General features: G+C 41.4%; 1 long non-coding RNA gene across 6 annotated transcripts in view; it reads left to right on the forward strand.

Moving 5' to 3' along the window:
• The first annotated feature begins 4,168 nt into the window (after positions 1-4,168).
• Positions 4,169-20,711, forward strand: part of LOC138113184 (uncharacterized) — a 235,802-nt gene continuing 219,259 nt past the window's right edge. For all 6 annotated transcript variants that reach the window (XR_011152034.1, XR_011152036.1, XR_011152035.1 and 3 more), the window contains exon 1: positions 4,169-4,339. This is a non-coding gene — a long non-coding RNA (uncharacterized lncRNA). The remainder of the gene's footprint in view (positions 4,340-20,711) is intronic.

Consider the following 20,711-nt stretch of genomic DNA (forward strand, 5'->3'; position numbering starts at 1 on the left):
CAAACTTCTAATTCTGCTAAAAAAGAGACTGGTTGGTGCTGGTGCAGCCAGGTCTGCCTTGGTGATCTTGTTTGCTCCATTGTTACCAAGGACGGGACAGGTATTCTGAACAAGTCAGTGACCAGCAGCAGCTTCCATTTTCCCATCCCTCCCTAAACTGGAGCAGGCTATATACAGCTCTTGGAGAGAGACAGGCTGTCCAGCAGAGGACTTCTAGTGCCTGCACAACAGTTGTTTTTGTTTCCCTGCATTGCCATCAGTATAAATTACAGAATTGTTAGTGACAGTGGCCCTGAAGGGTGGTTCTCCTGGTCAGACAGCAGCTGTTCTGAAAAGCCTCGTACTTAATGTGCTTGTTGGTCTGTGCAGTGAGTCAGCCTTTGATGTTTGCAGCTGTTAATACAAGGAGGGCAAACAAAATGAAAGATCTCTTTAATTCCAGTGTTGTGCTGTCAGCTTCAGGGCCTATTGCATGAGCTGTACACGATCCAGAGTTTGCTTTTGTCTCCCTTTGTTTAGAAACAGGAATCACTGCAGGCCAGGCTCAGGCTCTGGGGCTCTTGCAGGCTGTGAGCAAAGAGGTTCTGGGAGCTTGCAGTGTAAGGGCTTGTCAGCTGTCCACAGTTCCTTCCATGTGTACAGGACAGCCACCAAATAACTGAGAAGGAAGATGGCTGTGGATAAATTTACTATACCAGAAAACACAGTCCCAAGAATCCCAGCAACCTTCCTCAGCAAAGGCAATGTTAATGTAACTCTAATGCATTAGTTCAGGGCTTGGATTGCCCTGTTCTGAAGGTTTAAATAGGAGCACTAGTCACATGTGATGATAGGAGCTATCCATTTGTAATTTTGTTTTCAGTTTTATATGGTGGACATAATTTCTTTGTGCTGTTTGCACAATGTCCAGCACACCAGTGCTCTCCAAACCCCCAGTTCAGTGCAACCATTAATGAGAGTCTGCGTGTGTAGCCTACATTCTGGACATGCTGCATCCACTGTGATGGTTTACATTCCATCAAGACTGGAGAATCTGGTCGTATCTGCTTTGGAAAAAATTGTGGGTGAATTGAAATAGCTGCTTCCAGCAGCACTTCTTGGGAAAGTGCTTACAATGACAACAGAGCAAATAGCAGAGGGCTTAACTGATTCCTCCCCCGACACGGTATTTTATTTGCACTAAAAGCACAGATCCTGTGATAGCAGCCTAGCACTGGGTCAGCTGTGCTGATGTCAGGGTAAGCCCTAAGATTTATGCCTCACATTTACTGAGCAGAGGAGCTTTGATTGTTTAAGACGTGGCCTTTCCCCAGCTGTTTGCTTTTCCAAGCACAGAGTCAGGCCAGGCTCCTGTGGCTGACGAGGTGCTTGTGCCAGCACGGCCATCTGTGAGCAAGGCTGCAGTGAGGCTGCAGCTCAGCCCACCCAGCCCTCCACCTGCATCCCACTTCCCTGTGTTTACACTTTCAGCCCCTCTGACCCCCACAGGGCTGCTGGGTCCTGGTGGCAGGAAAGCTGCTCTGCCTCTGCACAGCTCACCCCTCTTACTGCTGGTCACTGCCAGATCCTGCCTAAGGGAACAGCCTCACTGCACTCAAGCTCCTCCTAACATTAAGAGGACACATATGGCAGTGTGGAAACATGGACTGTGTGTCAGCACTTGATCATGGTGTCTCTCCAAGTGGGAGAACACGAGAGATGCTGGGCATGCTCTCTGCCTTGGGACACCCCTGCTTTGGTGAGGCTGTACAGGGTGTATATTGCAGGTCTTAAGAAATGTCAGGCTAGAAACATCAATGCTGCTGTTTGGAAGAAAGAAAAAAAGAACTGTGAACGTTTTAAAGGAAAACGAAGATATTCAGGAAAGCTCTTACACCTGAATAGTCATTTCCAGCTGGCTTAGAAAAACCCCAGTGTTGATGTAGTGTCCAGGATAAAGCAAAATCAAAGATTTTTAATTAAATGCTTTTCCCAAGAAAAATGTGTGATCATCGAGACCTGCAAGGCAAGATGTGCATATTGTTTGTGAAAGGAAAAGACAAGCACTCTAACAGGCTTCAAAGGCTCCTATATGTGCTGCAGTGTCTCTGGACTACAGTCAACATCATATTTTTGCTGGTTTTGAGGTTATGTCTTTTTGAGGAGAAAAAGGAACAGAGGAAGCCATGTAGGAGACTGGAAAGGAAATAATTGTATTCACCAGATCTATTTGATATGTGTGTCAGAAAGGCTCCAGGAAATGAAGCTTTTGCTAGGCATTGCTTCCCATCCAGTCCCCTTCTGGCTGGGAAGCCCTGACTGTGAAGTATAACTGTTGTCCTGCTGGGATAAAAGCCAACCATATCTATTCTTTTAGTGTCAGATGTAACCTCATACAAGGCAGCAGCTCTGAAGCTGGGCAATCAAAGTAGATTCCTTTTCAAAACTGAAAACTCAATCTCCAAAATGTCAGCTTTCTTTTAAGCCTACAGTGTTTTCCATCAGCTGTAATGCTGCCATTCCAATTCACATACATGCTTAGGACACTTGGAAAGCAGAAGAGGGAAGGAAACACAAGGAGGGAGCAAGGCCAGGCTGAGCACACCCCTTCTGTTTTCTCTCTGGCAGTGCAGAAGGGGCTGTGTTCATAAGGACACAAGTAGGTCCCACAACAACAGTAAAAGAACTCTCAAAGGAATTTATGAAAGTAACTGTTTTATAGTAAACATTTATTTTCTTTAGCTCTGTCTACACAACAAATGATAACATGAAATCAAACATGACACCCTACCTGCAGGACTTGACTCTGACAGATGGAGCTGTGTTCAAATAGCACCATGTTGCCAGTTCCAATAAAGCAAAACCACAAAAAGTTAAAAGCTAATGGGAGAACTAAAAAATGTTCAGTTCTTGGAAGTCGACCAGAAAACATAGGGGGAAAAGAGCATGGAGGAGAAAACTCTTACATGGAGATCAAAGGAAAGAGCTTGTCACCGGTGTAGAAAACCAGAAGGACTGATAAATGTATTTCTGAAGTACTGGAACTTGATATTATCAAAGAAAGCTCAAGTATTTCAAGACAAACATGGTCAAGGTGCAAACGTATTTAGATTGCTTTATGAGTAAAAATGGCTCTTCCAAGATTCTTTTTTAACTCTGAACAGAAGTTTTACTGGAAATAACATCTCTTTTTGGTGAACTTTGAGATCACCTTCTGCTGTCCATCAACACAGCTCTGCCAAAGTCATCATATGAATTGCCAGTTATATTCAGTGGGGATCTCAAAACCTGCAGCAAGTATGATAACCCTGCAAGTAGCTTTGAGACAGCTGTGTTAATGGTGAATCTAAATCATTAAGAACTTCCAAAAGTTTAGACATTAGTCTGTTTTGGAAATATGAATTGATCCGACTTCACAACTTCTGCCTGTGTTACAGGATTTGCTGTTCTGCTTAAGGTACCAGTTTCCAGTTCTTGGCAATTGAGATGAGAATTTCAGCTTCTGTTAAGCTCTTGGGTATGTGAAGAAGAAACTTGCAAGTAGGTATTGACTGAACCTTGAAGATGAAATAAAAAAGAATCGGAAGCCAAAGAGTAAAAAATTGCAGTTTTTAATTAAAATCTCATGGTTCTGAAGCTTCCATTTTAGGATTGCTGAACTCTTTGGGCTGGCAGCACTGGCACATTGCTCAGGCTAGCTGAGTGCGTAGTGCTTGTTCAACAAGAATAGCCAAAGCTGCTCCCCTAGGCATACTAAAAGCTCCAAAATACAAACTGTCTACAGACTATTAATTGCATACTTTCCTTCCCCAAATGCGTGAAATTAAGTGATATCAATTCCAAGCACACAGAGAACAGAGGAAAGGACTTCTGCCCTTCACCTGCTGTAAAAGTTCAATTTAAACTTCTTTTAAGCACATTGGGAAATCTTTGCATCCTCACATGTGGTTGGTATGAGGGTTCACATTGTTTATGACACAAGGCTGCTGAGCCCACAGCCATGAGGCAGAGATTATAATCCTATAGATTAAATGCATGTGAGGAATCTCTTGTGTCCAGCCCCAGGGACAGCTGGAACCTCTCAATGCAAATTGCTGGGTGCCTTGGAAAATTGGTATCACCTGCATCTCGTGGAGGTGCATTAAAGGAAGGGAGAGTTGTGGGGAGGGGTTCAGGGTAAAGGGTTGGGTTTAGACTAACAGTATTTGAAGTATGAGGAGACCTAAAGTGCCCTCAAAAAACGTGGGTGAATTTCTAATAATCCCTGTTGATAAGGAAGGTTAAAGGATGCTGCTTGTTGAGCTGCCTGCTGCAAGATGAGGGATGTGTCTTCTGTTGGATGTCATAAGCTGCTGTGGAGGTACCTTGTCCATTTGTAAAATGTCTGTCTTGGTGTTTATTTCTCTTTCTGGAGCTCAGAAGTAGAATAAAGTAGATTGTGTGGTAGTGATTGAACTGTAAGAGCATGCAGAGCCCATCTAAGGAGAGCCAAAAGCCCTCAAGCAGGGACAAATGAGACACAAATCTTATCTTGCTGTGACTAAAGGATTTAGCAGGGGTGCCAGAACAACTGACTACTGCATAATACATAAATAAATTGTGAAGAAAACCTGAGGTAAGAGACCCAGGGGCTGAAGGCCTTCCAAGCTATACCATGGGGGTCTGGATTCAGTAAAGAAAGTTATCTTTAGATCTCATCTAAACAACTGGATGTGGAGAATTCCTTTGTGAATTGTTGTGCCTTTTGAATTGAGGGTCTTGAGACAAAGCCCCAGCATGGGTTCCCCTCTCTTCTATCTGCTTGTCTCTGCCCTGTTGCCTTGACCAGAAGTCCAAGTGGTAGTTTACACATCAAGTGACTAAGGGAGAGCAAGGAAATAAGTGAGGTAAGGGGGGCTGATTTTTATCAGTTGACCCCTAAAAGTACCACTTAAACTCTTTAGCTGACTTGTGGGCAGCAGCAGCACAGTAACCCTGTCCCTGCCTGGCTCCGTGGGGTCCCGTGTGCCCCCACAGACACATGGGTGGGTTCAGTGTTACAGCCAATACCAAAGAGTCCAGAAGGGCATTTGGGTGCGTCCTGGCAGGAGCATTTATGGCTGCTACACTGTCAAAGGGTGCAGAGGCAAATAGCAAAATGATCCCAAAACTCAAGAGTTTTATCTGGGGGCAGGGAAAAGGTGGGAACGGGGAACAATGGGGAAGCTCTGGGGGAGTGATGAGGGGTAGAGGCTGACAGCAACCAGGGAATCCAAACTGGGACAGGTTAACAGAACAGAAAAAGCATCCCGGGAGAAGCCTTTCTGGGGACCCTAATGTAAAGTGGTTCTTGTGGTACTGGGGACTGGTCTTACAGAAAACTCTCTGTCCCTGGTGATGTATGTTCACTGCCCACCACAGCACAGTAACATGCTTCTTTGTATTCAGTCTAGCATCTTCCTTGTGTGAATAGTTGTTGGTTTTGCCTTGCCTTAATCTGCATTTTTTCCTTTGGTTATTGTTTTCATAATTAAAAGTATTGTAGGAGCTGATGCTTCTGCATGTACAATGGTACTTTTTAGCCCAGTTAGGTAAATCTAAAAAGAATAAAAAAGCCATTTTCATGTAGTGGCATGGTAGAGAGACAAGGGGGAACAACACAATTTTACTGTAACCATTTAGCAGAAACCAGTAAATGCACTATATAGCCATCTAGCCCCACCTTGTCAACAGCTGACACAGAACCATCATCTGGAAGGCCTGTCTTGTAGCTGCTTGTACATTACAGCTGCTTGTTATTAAACTTGATTTTTCTTTCAGAATTATTATATCGACTAATTTGTTCCTTTCCTCTCACCTCAATGGAAAAACTAATAAAAATCTTTTCTCGGACAAAATAAGAGATATTGCACCTTTTAAATTACCTATGGCTTTATGTCCTCCCACAGGATTTATTGGTTCTGTTCATAGAAACTATAAATAATTGAGGCTAGGCTTCTGCCTTTCATATTATTCTCCCAGTTATTTCACCCTTGCTTTAAATAAAGACTTTTGGTATTACTGCATCTTCCAAGATTTTATTGCAATAGAAATTGCTAATGCTGAAAGCTGCTATTACTGGTAGTTATAAGCACAGGAGCTTACCAGGTGATAGTGAAGAATAACAAGTAACTTGGCTTTCTGTGACTTTTTGGCAACTTCAGCACTGACTTGAATACTATCTCTTCCCTAATACTTCAGACTAGGAATGCTGTTACTAAACTGATCTTTATTGAATTCTTACCTCCTTTTGGTGGAAGTATTATTTTCTAATTTCTTCTGCTGCTGTTTCCTCTCAGTGTGCTTGGTTAAAGACTGTGCCTATGGCATATATAGTAGCACACTCAGGAATTGCAGTCTCTATTAGTATGTTAAAAGCTGCCTTAGGTGATGATTTTTTTCTTAGAGGATGCTCTATCAGCCCCTCTTATTGCTGTTTTTTCTGAGGGTCTGCTTTGCTGCTGTCCTTCAGATGCACCGAGGTGCCATAAAATTATTTTTATATGGTGGGGCTCCATTTGCAGAATTCAGCCCTGTTCTGTGTTTTTCCCTTTGGTCCTGCTTGCTGTGTGGCCTCTAGACATTGGTTCTGGCACAGAGGGATGGCTCCTGGGGGTGTCTGTGCTGCTGCTGGGTTGGTCTGTGATGTGGCAGGGGAGCTGCTCTCCATTAGGTGCCAACTTTGGATTCAAAGGCTTGATCCTGCAAATTTGAGTCTCCTGTTAAAGAAAAAAACACCCATCTATTTTAGTATCTCAAACAACATGGTTCAAGTGTTTCAGTTTTGCAGGGAGCTTATTTAAAACCTGTCTGCTCAGTCCCAGCTGAGCAACTGATTGTGCACAACTGCACTGGAAGTTGAATTTTGGAGCTGTGTGCTTTCTTTTTATTTTCCTTTGAGCTGTCATGGGTCTAACTACAAACTCTGCCCACATCTCCGTGGACAGGTTTGCTGGGTGCAGATTGATGTTTGCTCTCCCTGGCATGACAGCTTGGGAAAGGCACCTGCAGGAGAGTATTGATCTCCAGGACTTTCCTGTTGCTCAGCTGTTCTTAGTAGAATTTCAGCTTCTGATTACTACACTTCATATTTTTATTCTTTGGGGAGATATAGCAACTGAAGGAAAGAAAACAGAGGTTTTGCAGAGGATTTTGTGAACTAAATGGTCTTTACTCACTGACAAAGTGCTGGGGATATGAAATAAAATGAGTTATCTGTGGTCAGTTCCCCAGCTCTGCTAGTGGGGATTCCTGCTGCTCCTTGCAGAAGCCCCTCGAGCCTGTGCTGCTGCTTCCTCTGGGCTTGCTGATATCTGCTGGCAAATTGTGCCTGTTGCTCAGTAAGCTAAGCACTTACTTCCAGGCTTTTTTGAACTTAAAACTTACTCTTTATTGAAAGTCAGCTCTAGCTCCTTGGTTGCAGCTCTACCTTTCTCTGTTGCTCCAGTGTGAGGAAGCAGAGCACATGTGATTTTTTTTGAGTTTATTTCCCTTTATTCTAATTCACTCTCCTTAAAAGCAAGTTTGCTATGATAATGGCCATCAGCAGTTTCTGGCCTGGAAGATGCAGCATGTATTGCACTGTACAGCTGATTATGCAGTGAAATACTCAATAATCAATGTGAGAAATCTGCCCATTTAAAGCTTATAACATCAATTTGATATCCTGATAATTCCTAAACAGCCAAGATTTGTATTTGTAAATAGAAGTTATGGAATAAATTCAAATATGAAAATCTGGAATATATTTTTTTGCCCTCAATTATGCAGGTTAAGTCAATGCACTCCACAGTTAATAAAGTTATTACAGACTTAATAAATCTGAACCATAAATTACTGCAGGAAGATTTCCTGAGCAGGCTGATCTGAGTAAGAGAAATCTATGGAATCAAGGTATTATGTGAAAAATGTCTGGTATTTAGAATGTTTTTAGAACTGAGTTTTACCTGTTGGTTTAGAATTGGCTGAGATAGTCCATGTATTTATGATGGCACCTACAGGTACTCTTTGGCAAGGAGAACTTTGTACACCACTAAAGCAATTGCTCAGGACAAAAATCTCAGCACAAACAGAACAATGTTATTTAAGAGTTCAGGTTTTCTGTCTGGGAGGAGTTTTAACTCAGATGAGAGTAGGGTAGGTAAAACAGAATTTTTATGGTCTCCTCACTTTTAATTAATGGTTCTTCAACAGGCAGGTTGTGTTAAGTAATTTAGTTCTTTGCCCTGTCAGTGAAATCAAACAAACCTACAGGATAACTTAAGTCATGCTGAATGCCATCCTTCAGTTTAACCCAGTAGCACTGCTGAAACTGTTTGTGGCTTGAACAGCTATTCAGTACAGTGCATATGACTGCTGAAATGGATTCACCTCTTTGTATAACCTGGCACGAGTAGTCTCTTCTGTTGTAACTCTTCTAGGCTGAAGTCTTTACAAAAAGGCTAGGAATGTATTTAAAACTTGAAAATCACAATTGTCCTTTTCCTCTTCTGGGCTTCACCCAGCCTGGGTGAAGCAGAAAGAACTCTCTCGTGCCTGGGCTCAGAGCAGGAGTTTTATGGCAATTTGACAGGTGCTCTGTGCCTTTGTATCCCCCGAGCATTTCAGGGACCTCGTGGCTTAAAGCAGACACACCTTTTCACTGCTCTTGATCGCCACCTTTCTTCTCTGAAGGCGTTTCAAAAACGTGCACAGCTCTGCCCAATAGGAGTTCTCCCCAACATGTGAATAGGCTGATTATACCGTGTCCCAATTAAAGAAAAATGGTTGATTTTACAAAATGTCTTCTCTCTATCTGCCATATCCAGTATAGAGAAACATGCAATGTTTCTTGCAGGGAAGTTATGAATCCAGTTTAAAGCGGTCAGTAGGCACAATTGTTCTGCTGCCTGGAGGCTGATGCATAAGCAGCAGGTCTGTGCTGAAGCAGGTGTGTTTAGGTGCTCATGAGCTGGCAGATTTTGTTTTGCTTTGTCAAAAAAGGAAGATTAAAGCCAAATTTCTCTGGGTGGACATCTTGAGAGAGAAGATGCTCCTAAACGGAAGGGGATACTATCTCTGGCACAGAAGTTGCCCTAGTTCCCACTGATTTATGGGAAAATCCAAGTCAGTCCCTCAGTTGTCCTCATCAATTAAAAAAAAAAAAAAAAATTGTAAACAGCTACCTTTGTTCCAAAAAGGAAGGATTAAAAAAAAAAAAAATTCTTCTCCTAGTTAAGCTGAGAACCTGATAAAGCCAGGGCTATGTTCCTGGACAAACTGACAAGCAAATTTGGACTGCAAAGAACTGTAGTGATTCTTGGGAAAAGGGGAAGATGGTAGGAGTTTAGCTAAACTTACCTTGGTGTGAAATGCAGATACTGTTTAAAACACCCACTCTGGGCTCTGGAACTGTAAGAGTTCAGCCCTTAGTTGGATACACAAACTTTATACACCTATTCAGTCCCTCTCCCAGGTACTGTGCCAATCCTACTGCCTCCTTCCCCCAGCAATCACAGCTCTTCAAGTTATAAAGGAAAATGTTAAATAATGCATTCTTCTGAATATTTATAGTTTGCCTAATAGTTTGCTTACACATCATTGCAGTTCTCCTGAGCTGATCCAGTAGTGGATATGGGGAAGTTTTTTCCATGCCTGTTTCCATGATGTAACTTCACAACTGGGTGCAGCTGCCTGTTGCAACCATTGCTTCACAAACTTACTTTTGAGGTTATTTCTGCTTGAATCTGATGATCCCACCTGACACTGATCACCCTGTAGTTGGGAAAACAGAAGAAATCTTCAAGAAATAGTTTATTTTGAGGCTTTGTTTTCTTCTCTAACTTTTCTTTTCCGTTGCAGTGCAATTTGATGTTTGCATCTTTGTTTGCAGAGCCTCATACACGGCACTCACAATATAGGTGCAAGAATTACCATTTGTTAGGCAGATGCTTTTGGATAAAAAGTCCTTTCACCTTTTCTAAGAAGCTGATTGTCTGTTAAGCTTGTTACCAAGTCAAAGCTGGCTCCTGTGTCCCTTGGTTACTGCGAGAACCAACCGAAGGCCTGATGTAACACGTGCTATGAAGAAAATACAAGTTGTGTCACCTGAGAAACTAGCTCATAAAGGTGTCTTACCATCAGGTTTTTGGGAGTTGCCATTTGTCAGTCTTTGCTGAATTCAGTTGGAAAGCTGTCCTCAAAAATATTTCAAAGTTAGAAAACAAAACATGCTGTTAAACATGGACTGCAGAAAATTGATATTTTAAATGAATGATGATACATTGCAGAGATTAGTGATGGCACGGGAGAGTTCTGGGGAAATAATGAGCTGTCTAAATGGTCAGGAAGAAATTTAGCTTTGTTCTGTCACCTCAGATGCACAGGAGCAGAAAGTGAAATAATTTATGACAAGGCTACGTACCCCTTAACACTGTAATATATCAGACTTGTGATGTTGTGACACCAATCACCTAAAGATTCTAGGATTGTGTCATAAATTACTGTGCTGCATCTGATTGGGCTTTTTGTGCTTTATTCACATCAAAAGGCAATTACATTTTGTGCAAACTTAATTTTACCAGTTTAATGGCGCATGCAAAATATGCCTTGTAATTTCTCCTTTATTAATTCTGTGTAGGGGGGATTTCTGCAAATGAGAGGCAACTAATTATCTTGTTTCTTAGGGAGCTAGGGGTACCCTTCAGGATTTGGTCTTTGCTTAAATGAAATGTAGGTGTAAGAGATGTATTTTGAACTTTATAAGGGCTGCATCTCTACTACTTACAGGAACTATCTTAACGCTCAATATAAGTGCCTGAATGATCTCAGCAAGCCAGGACTCAGCAGATTCTTAAACAAAACTGTGATAAACACCAAAATCAAATCTGTGTTTGTGCAGGGACAGGGGGAACAGCTTTAAACTGTAAGAGAAGAGGTTTAGATTAGATGTTAGAAATTCTCACGTTGAGAGTGGTGAGGCACTGGCACAGGTTGCCCAGAGAAGTTGTGAATGCTCCATCCCTGGAAGTGCTCAAGGCCAGGTTGGATGGGGCTCTGAGCAACCTGGTCTAGTGGAAGGTGTCCCTTCCCATGGCAGAGGGATTGGAATGAAATGATCTTTAACATGCCTTCCAACCCAAACCATTCTATGATTTAATTATCTTTTTCAATATTCCTTTTCCTTTGGTGATGAAATAAACTTGGCGCCCACCAAACCTCCCCACAGTTTAGGTTAATGAAACTTCCTGGCAGATCAAATCTAAAAGGAATGATTGAATACCAAAAAGGGTCTCTACACAAGAAATTAATGACCTTGGAGAAGAGAGCAGTGAGAACAGGACCAATCTCAGCAGCCCAAAAGGTAAAGCCATGTCTGCTGAAGGAATGCTGAATCTAAATGCTGGTCTGAGCTGGGAGCTCTAACAGAAACACAGTAGACACCAGTGTGACAAATACAGCTGGAGGATGAATTAGGAGAGGTATTTCCATGAGGGTTTGGGATGCTCTGGTCCCTGCTGAGGCCTCTGCAGGAGCACAACTCAGGATGTGGCTCTGGGCACCCAGTGCCAAGTCAGGTTTGCAGGCTGAAAGATTGCACCTGGACTGGACAATTTTTTTTTGTGCCTGACTGTTCATTTTCACTGCTGCTTGTAGAATGTGATTAAAACATCATAAACGAACATGAGCACTTAAATTAAAGGATACTGTTGGCACTGAACAAGGTTATAAACAGGCTGGGAATGTGTGTGGGCAGGTTTCAGGATGAGATTTGGAAAAATGCTTATTGAAATCCACTCAAGTAGGAGCATGGGGAGAGAAAACTGGGGGTTATAAAGGAGTTATATGGTGCTGGCTGTAATAATAACAACAAAGTGAGGTACCACATAGCTTGTGCTTAATTGGGCCTGTTAATGGGCATGTTTTTGGGAAAAGAGGCTAAAGTATGTGTAGTTTCCAAAAGTCTGTAATGAGGAAACTGCTTAAAAAAGGCTGAAGAAGAATAGTGTAGTTGATGTGCTGTATATGGTTGGGGTTGATGATTACTTCAGGGGCTGAATATATATGACAGATCTCAGTTCTGTACTCCTACTGCTAATCATTTAAGCTAATTTTACCAGCAGGAAGGTGTAACCATTTTTTAGAATTTTTAAATTTTTTTTTTAATAGAAAGCAAATTCTCTACATAAATTCTTTGTAGAAAGCTTATTTTATAATGAATGTTTCCTATTGAATGAACAGTTCTTTTTTCCTTTGGAAAAGGGATAAAACTATTTCCAAAAATTTATAAGGGAGGGAAATTTGTGTTGGTTTGTTTTTGTTTGGAGGTTTTTGGTTTTTGTGTTGGTTTTTTTTCCCCTTAATTGACATAACTTTATAATGGAATCTTAACATTTTCTGAATTTATTTTTTTTTCTGATAAGATAGTAAATATCCTTCCATGTCCGTTAAAATCCTAACTATTTTTCATTACTTAGTGGTTTCTGAATAACTGCAATTCCGACACTGATTTCAGTTTGCAAGTAGTACAAATTTGACTGAAGCTTACTATTTTTAGAGGATATACATGTCACATCCTGTAATGAAATTGAGCTTGATATTAGTTCAAGCCTAATAACAAGCTGAAGCGAATTAGTTGAAGTGTCAGAAGCCACACACTTACTCTGTGCAGAAAAGGTGGTGGTGATTAGTCATGTTATGTCAGCTGTAGCAGTTGGACAGGAAAGAGGAATGATTTAAACACACACTGAAATGAAGATACCGTTGCTTTTCCCATTAAACTGTTTGCAGGGCTGATGCATGAAAACAGTTACTTGTTCTTCAGCACTCAGAGTTGTTGTCCACCTACAGTAGCTGAGAGACAAATGATAGTACGTGTGACATTGCATCTTTACCTTGCTGATATGTACTTTGCATTTCTGCAATTTTCTATGCAGAGCTTTAGAGATGAATTCCCTTTAAAGCACCAGATCAGTATCACAGGCAGGGTTCTGACCAAGACTCTAAAGAAAATCAGTGGTTTGGGCCTTTTTGAGACAATAGAAATCAGTGAGAACTTCAGATCCGATTTTAGTTTTGTGGCTCTGGTCTTGCCTTCAGGAGTGCCCATGCCTAGGCTAAAAGCATTGTTTTGGCTAAATAAATCTATGTTTGGATTTATATGAACAGAGTAGCTACCAGGACAGTATTGGTCTGCAAGCTCAGCAAAGGGGACTCGTGTGGGTAGAACTGGGCAGAGCTCACGGCCTTTAGTTGTCATAAAGCTTCATCCCTCCACTTACCAACCTCGTTCCTCTGGAGTCAAAACTAAGAGAATGTTGGACTAGCTCATGCTTATTTCATCCATGGAGCTGCTAAGTGTGGTCAAAAAATTAGGGGGGGAAAAAAACAGTCAAATGATGATTTTGAGGGCTACAAGCAGACACAAGCTAAAATTGGAAAAAGTGCTTTTTAACAACAGGCTTTTGGAATAGACTAGGACCAATGATATCTTCTGATCTCTCCACTTCTTGCTGTGTGAAAACCCTTTGTGTCTTAGAACGTCACAGATCTGGTTTAGGTGTACATTGAGAAAAGACTTGTGAGGGTCTTTGCCAAAGACCTCTGGGCCTGGAATGAAAGGAATGAAAAGGAGAGACTCAAAACTGTAGCAGATTGCAGTGTTATGTGACATAAAGCTAGAGATGAAATAATGGTAGCTGAAAACTGGCCTAGAACTAAAGGTCAGCAACAGCTGGACTACATGAATCCCTCTGGTTTTTGGTGTCCACCTACTGAGTTAGTAGGAGGATTTGAGCTGCAGCTTGTCCTATATCCACCATCTGAGCTGGCTCTTTTTCTCTAGCACATCTTGTTGGGACTCTTAAACAGCACATTTGGATATCTTGGTGTACATCCCAGCTGAGCCCAACAGGTGGTTTCCCTGACTCCAGCACCACTGAGCTGGGCTTTACACTCAATTCAATAAATGTTAAATTGGGTCAAATTCTACTTTGATGAAATCAATGGCAGATGTCATTTGGCTGTGATCTTGTCTGCACTCAGGCCACTTTATGCTCTTCTGGCACCATAAAGGAGGTATGAATGACATTGTGAGTCATTTTTAAAGCCCCTCTGTGCTGCCAGGGTGATACTGTGGGTTTAGAGTAAATGAAATTTCAGGCTAATTCTCTTTAGTGAAAATGAGCATCAGGGCCATGAGGTTGTTTGGACTGAGTCAATGATGAGATGTGTGAGAATGAGTTGCCCAACAGGTTCTAGTTTCCCTGTGGCTGAAGGGAACCCCCTGCAAGGATGCAGGATGATAGCAGAGCACTGTGCAGGAGAGGCAGGGATGAGCCTTCCTGAAGACTGCAAATCAGCAGGCAAGTGACTGAAATGTAATGGGAAAAATATCCATGACATAATGCCAGGGGATGAAATTGGAAAGAAATGACATCCTTTGGGAAAGATTGAGAGGTGGGAAAAAATTTACCCTGTTTTCCAGGTAATACATGAATGGTTTGCTGAAGTGTGGCTGATGGCACTTCGCACTGATGTGATCTGAAGTTCTCTGCAGGCTTGTAAAGAGACTTTCTCTCCTCTTCCTGAAATAAGAGCAGCAAAGTCCCTCAGAAGTTTCTCATTACAGAGGATTTATTCAAGATTTTGCATTTCAATCCACAGTCTGAACCTCTTCAGTGGTTCACTGCCTCGTGTGGTGTGTAAGGTACTTCAGAAGTAAGGTACTGAATCAAATAAACCATTTTATAGCTGTATTGCAGAGTTAAATGGGAGCAGCTTGCTGAGATGTAACACATATTTTGTAAAAATAGCCAGAAACTTATTTCCTTTCAGTGGTTACAATTAAGGTTTTCTTGCAGGAGAAAGGTGGAAGAAAGGCTGTTCAATTACACAGAGGGCTGCAGAAATGCCATTGAATGAATCATTTAATCCTTTTAAGTACAATCATCTTCCAATTTTCCCTGTTTCGGATATTTCCCATCTTACATGGCACATCCAAGCATAAAAGGGAAAGGTTGGTTATAGCTCCTTTTGTGCTCCCTGTCAGTCTGTTCTTGAGAAATACTTGAACATAGATGTAAAACTCCCCAGGTACATCTGGATTTGGCTAATACACATAGATGTGAATGTGTGTGGTAATTTATTCAATATGTGTAATATGTTTGCATTCATTCTGGTTTGTGATGCATGTTTTGGTGTGGGGTTACACTGTTGATTCTCAGGGCCTTGCATTTAGGGCTTGGTCAGGAATGGCCAGCATATCTCCCTGAAAAACAATACTGGAGGGCATCTAGAATTCCATTCTAGCAGAAGAAGTTTTCAGACCTCAGTGTCCATGAACAGGTAGTGGTGACAGAATAGAGTTTAACCACGAAGGAAAAATGTTTTCCAAGCTGCAAACTAACCTGGGAGGTGTAACTGCTGTCTGAAAGGAAGGAATACATTCATTTTACTCATAGGCTGCTGACACAGACCACACAAGCAGCCATATCTGAAAATTGTGTACATCTAGAAATGGGATTTATATCCAAGGCTGGTTTGCTACTTTTGCTAAAAATGTCTGCTGTAGCTGTGGAATTTTTTTTAAAGTGAGACGTACGTAAACATCATATCACTAATTGCTTGCACAAAGAAAATATGTTGGTTTTTTCTTAAAAAATAGTCATCTGTTTTCTTTACTATTCCTGTCACTGTCTATATTTAATGTTATAAAACCTGCCTTTTGCAGTATAGTAAATACTGAAGCCTTTATCTAATTTTTTGTGTAATTTGTGTATGTTACCATGCAGTTTGTATCTGTTTAGTGAAACCATCTTAGTAGGTATGCAGGGACTCTTGCTCATCTGATTATATTTAAATTCTCTTTATTGACAGTTTTTAAATTTTGAAGAAAAATAAGTCAGATCTTAGCATAGTTAAGCTAAATTGGAATTTATTAACAAAGTTTTAAAACGTGTTTATTTTGTGCTTCAATGTGTGGGCCCTAATGCTAAATTTTAGTATGTACCTGCATGCCTTTCTGGAGGGAGGAGTATTTTATGTGCTGCATAAATTGAAGATTAGTGAAAAATTATATTCTATGGAAGTATTGCTGTAAAAGCAAGACCAACATTTATGAGCAGTGTCCATAAACGTTGTCACTGGGGCTGTGTCTGGGTGCCTTTTGGTGTCCTTTTGAAAATACAGTCAATATAACAGACTCATTCTGGGACTTAGTGATGGGCATCACAACACATACAGTCCATCAGTCCAGGTACTTTCACTGGTGTCAGGAAGAGAAAAGGTGGTGGTGGTGGTGGGGAAATAGGCTCTTTTATCATCTTTTTGTGTTCTGCTTACCAGTGAGAGTTGCAGGTTTTGTACAGTTGTCCATCTGCTCAAAGGGGTAGCTCTTCCTGGCACAGAGAAATGTACCTTTGGCCCCAGGTGCCCTCATGTTTTGCAGAGGTACCTGGCATAATTCTTCTTCATCTCTCTTTGTTTTAATTTGACTTCTGGGAAATTTGCTTAGTATTGATTTCACTTCATTTCTGTTAAAAGAAAACCTGAGAGCTCTGTATAACTGTCCTGTAATAATGGAATATCCTCAATAGCTGATTAATACAGCTGGGAAATATATTTTTGTTCTACAGACAAAGCAATAAACAGGGAGGGGATCAAGTCAGACTGCAATGAGAGAGAAACTTTTCAGGGTTTTTGGTATATTGAACTTAGACTGATCAAAAAAAACCCTGCAGAGTAAAGAATTTTCTTTTATTTAACTTTCTTTTTCCAATAAAATTCTTAGAGGAAAAATACCAGGCAGTCTACATGAAATCCTTGCTTAACCTCTTGGTATTTCTTCAAGCAAGGTGATCTCTTCTTAAGTATGAAAACACATTGAATATTAGGGATTTTTTCAGTGCTTTTCAGGAAGATGGGCTTGGAGAGGGTCTAAGGAAGCTTCAACTGCAATCCTGACAGGTGGTGTGGAGACATTGGCCACACTGTTCTGTATCACAGGGAAGCCAGATAGAAAGAGACATCTGGATTCAAATGAAAGCTGTGGATTTCCCTTCCTGAGGGAAGGGGGATGGAAATTGAGTGGATGTGCTGCTCCCTGGCAGTGCAGGGAAAACATGGTAACCCCACCAGTACTGGGAGGTGTCCAGTAGGAAAGGACTGACTTGTGTGCACAAGCTCTTGTTCCTGGAGGTGTGTGGCTGAGCTCACAGCTTGCACCATCACCACCTCATGCCAGGTATCCTACTCCAAAGCAGACTGAGAAATTCCCTTGCCTGGGTGGATGGCAGCTGCACTATTATATTTTCTCATGTTTTCTTCCTTGAGAAAGCTGAGACCAGAGGGCTCGTGGGGCACAGGAGAGGGGATCCTGAGCAACACCCAGACAGCACAGCCACGTGGGACAGCTGTGATTGCACATAATGTGATGCAGAAGTAATGCCAGAGCACACAATTGTCACAGTATAAACAAGCTGCTTTTACTTTTCTCTTTATTTTTAAATCTAGTTTGTGTCATACTGTCATGACACTTACCACTCCCTTTGTGTTTTGAAGATGATCAATAGGTTTGTTGTTGGGTCAAGACAAAGGGCTTGACAGCCCAGGAAACAAATCACTTGTATTTCCTCTCCTATTCAAGCTCTCTCTGTCACAAAAGTTGTTAGCTGTAGAGGACAACTTCTTTTTAATGTCTTTGTCACCCGATCTGTGTCAATGTCAAAATATCTGGAACAGATAAATAGGTATTTTATCTCTACATAGTTCAGCAGCAGCGTTGCTGCATTCAGCTTGTTTTCATGGTAATAATTTGGTATATTAGTGGGAGGCCACTGCCATCTCTTCTTATAACAGCCCCTCTCTTTGGCAAATCAAAAAGGAGGAGCTCCTTCAAGGGGGGCTGCCTGTTTGGGACCAGCTGTAATAATAGCATATAATAATACTAACAAGACCTTACTTCAATGTCATAGTAGCCAGATGTCTTTATTGAAGCAGAATTCCTAATTTCTATAGTGGGAAACATATTTTCCATGTCTCCTTTACATGGAAGGCACGAGTGGAAGGAGATTACATCAGAAATCATCCATTTTGTCATGATACTGACTTTTATTTTCCATTGGGCCCTTTTAAGGTTTGTATTTTACAGTCTGTGTCAAAGACCAATTCTGGTCAAGACTTACTGCACACAGATGAGCTATAAACAGAGTTATGGAAAAGGGCATTTGAGGCCCCTGTAAGCATACATCACACTGTGCTTCTGAAAAGCCTGGACCCCATGAGTTTCTCAGTCTCCAGTTTCATTACTGTACCTTCTGCTCTCCTTTCAAGTAACTCTTTAAATCTCTGCTTTGGAGCCTTGTGGTGCTGCACAGTGTGTGAACACCACTTCCCTTGTCTTCTTCCCAAGCCATGGCTGTGTTGAGTGGTCACTGGGAGTATCAAGGCTGAGCATTTATCCACTGTGCAGTGTGACAGTGCAGTTCTTCACACACCAGCACTGGTTTTATGTCCAGTTGCTCTGAGCACACCTTGCTGGCTCTGATTTATGCTGACAAATGACAAACTCATTTTTGTTGGGTTTGTGATTTATCTCTGGGAAGCATGGTCAGGAAAACATCAGCTGCTTTCTCTTAGTCATTTCATTTGATGTCACAATCCTCTCTGACTGTAATTTCTTTCTTTTTTTTAATCTTTATATGTAAAATGATGGAAGAAATCAATGCTTAGTTTTGCTTTAAGTGAAATCATAACCAGTATTTTCAAATCAGTAGTGGTAGTGCCAGTTGAGAGAATTCCTGTATACCAGGATATTATTGTACTTCTCTGTCTATCTCTCTGTTCAATATTGGAGAAACACCCTCTGTTTGAATTGCAAGGGTGTGAGAGCTCTTGCTGAATCACACAGCTGGCTCTGAGCAGGGTGAAGGCTGGTGGCTGGGCAAGGAGGGCTCAGGTTGCTTGTGGCCATTTCTGTCTCAGAGGTGGATCTTGTTCTGCAGTGTCTTGGTCAAAATGCTGAAAATTTTGTGTGTAAGGAAGCCCAGGGCTTGGAGAGAAGGGGGATACATGGAATAACATGGTCATGACTAAACATCTGCCAACAAAGGTCATTTGAGGGAGGAGGGATGTCTGATCCCTCAGTCTGGCTCACTAGGTATGTTTCTAATTTGATGATGCTTCTCAGGATGAGCCCCTAGTGAGGCTGAATTTTGAGCTCAGTCTCTGTGCTGTTTTCACTTGCAGGTGGGTTTGGTAGATTTCACCCAGGTGCTTCTTTTCCCACCATCCCAAGATGGGAAAACAAATGTGGTAATGCTACATTATTTATTAGGAATAATAATATAACTACCATATGCATGATCACTGATCTTTTCTGTGTTCTGTGCTCTTTCATGTGAAAAATACATGGAAAAATGCCCCTCTCATTCCCCAGAAGTTTGCTCTGTCTTGTAGGGATACATTTGACATTTAGGCTTCTATGGAGAACTATTTGTATTCATATGAAATATAAATCACTCTGCTGTTTATATTTTGGGTTTTTTTTTCCAAAACTGTACAAGTATGAAAAAAGAGATTGAAATCCTGCTTTAAAAGGGGAGCTGTAGTTTTTTATGATTCTCAGTGCTGCATTTCCACATGCAATTTTTTTCTTATCCTGGTACATCACATTTATTACCCCGTACTCATCCTTTCTGTTTTATGAACCATGAAGACTCTGAGGGCCACAGTGAGGGTTTGGTAGCTGTCAAGCAAATGCTCTGTGGTATTTCATGTGGTGAGGGGCATCAGTATCATGCTTGGAAGATCAGCTTGATAAAGGGGACACAGAGTAGAAAGGTTGCACAGATGTTCTGGGACCTCAGTTCTTGAATTTTGTCGACCAGGAGTTTGATTATATTCTGAAATCACTGAAGCAAAGAATAAATATAAAGCTCTGTGACCAGAAATCCCTGCAGCAGATATATGCTGTGTGCTAAATCTTACAATTAAACCACTGTGGTGCAAAATCTGCCTCCAAAGCATGGTTTGCAGAATCTGATGCTCACTTCTGTAATGCCCCAGCACCTCAGGCAGGAAGGTGGGATTGCTGTTCTGTTCCTGGAGCAGGAGAACATCCCTTTCTCCTTCCACTGCTGCAGACACACTTTGTTGGCTCTGGATAACCTCTGTTGCTGTGCTTAACGTTGAGCATGGCACACACTGAATTTCTATGACTTAAGTGTGTCTGTTTTCTCTATATTTGAAATTGTTGCTCATTTAACCATGACTAATAGATAGCTTGAGCAGAGATCTCTGAAGAGAGGCAATTCAAGTTGGGAGCACACAAAAAGCCTCATCTAATCAACCTACAATATATACACATCATCTACGTTTGCAGTTGCATCTCCCCACACAATCACAGTTTGTTTGGCAAAAAGATGTATTTTGTTTCAATTTTGCATTTAAAAAAATTGTAAAAAGGAGAGCTTTGCCCAATCTGATCCAAACAAGAAGAGCCATACTGTCTGACTGAGGGCTGTATACCAAATGCATGCTGTGACAGAGAAGGATAAACATTAATTTTCATTTGGCTTTTTATGCCAATACTGTTTGACAGGTGCTGAAGTATTAAAAAAAAGAAAAGGTTGGTGTGAGATACTTGAAATGAAGTTTGCCAGGTCAAGATAATGCTGAGATTAAATGTTATTAACACTATCTGCTCTATTTGTCCAGTTTGCTGGTTAGCATTCCTG

Source organism: Aphelocoma coerulescens, chromosome 7 (genome assembly GCF_041296385.1).
Source record: "Aphelocoma coerulescens isolate FSJ_1873_10779 chromosome 7, UR_Acoe_1.0, whole genome shotgun sequence".
Lineage (NCBI taxonomy): Eukaryota > Metazoa > Chordata > Aves > Passeriformes > Corvidae > Aphelocoma > Aphelocoma coerulescens.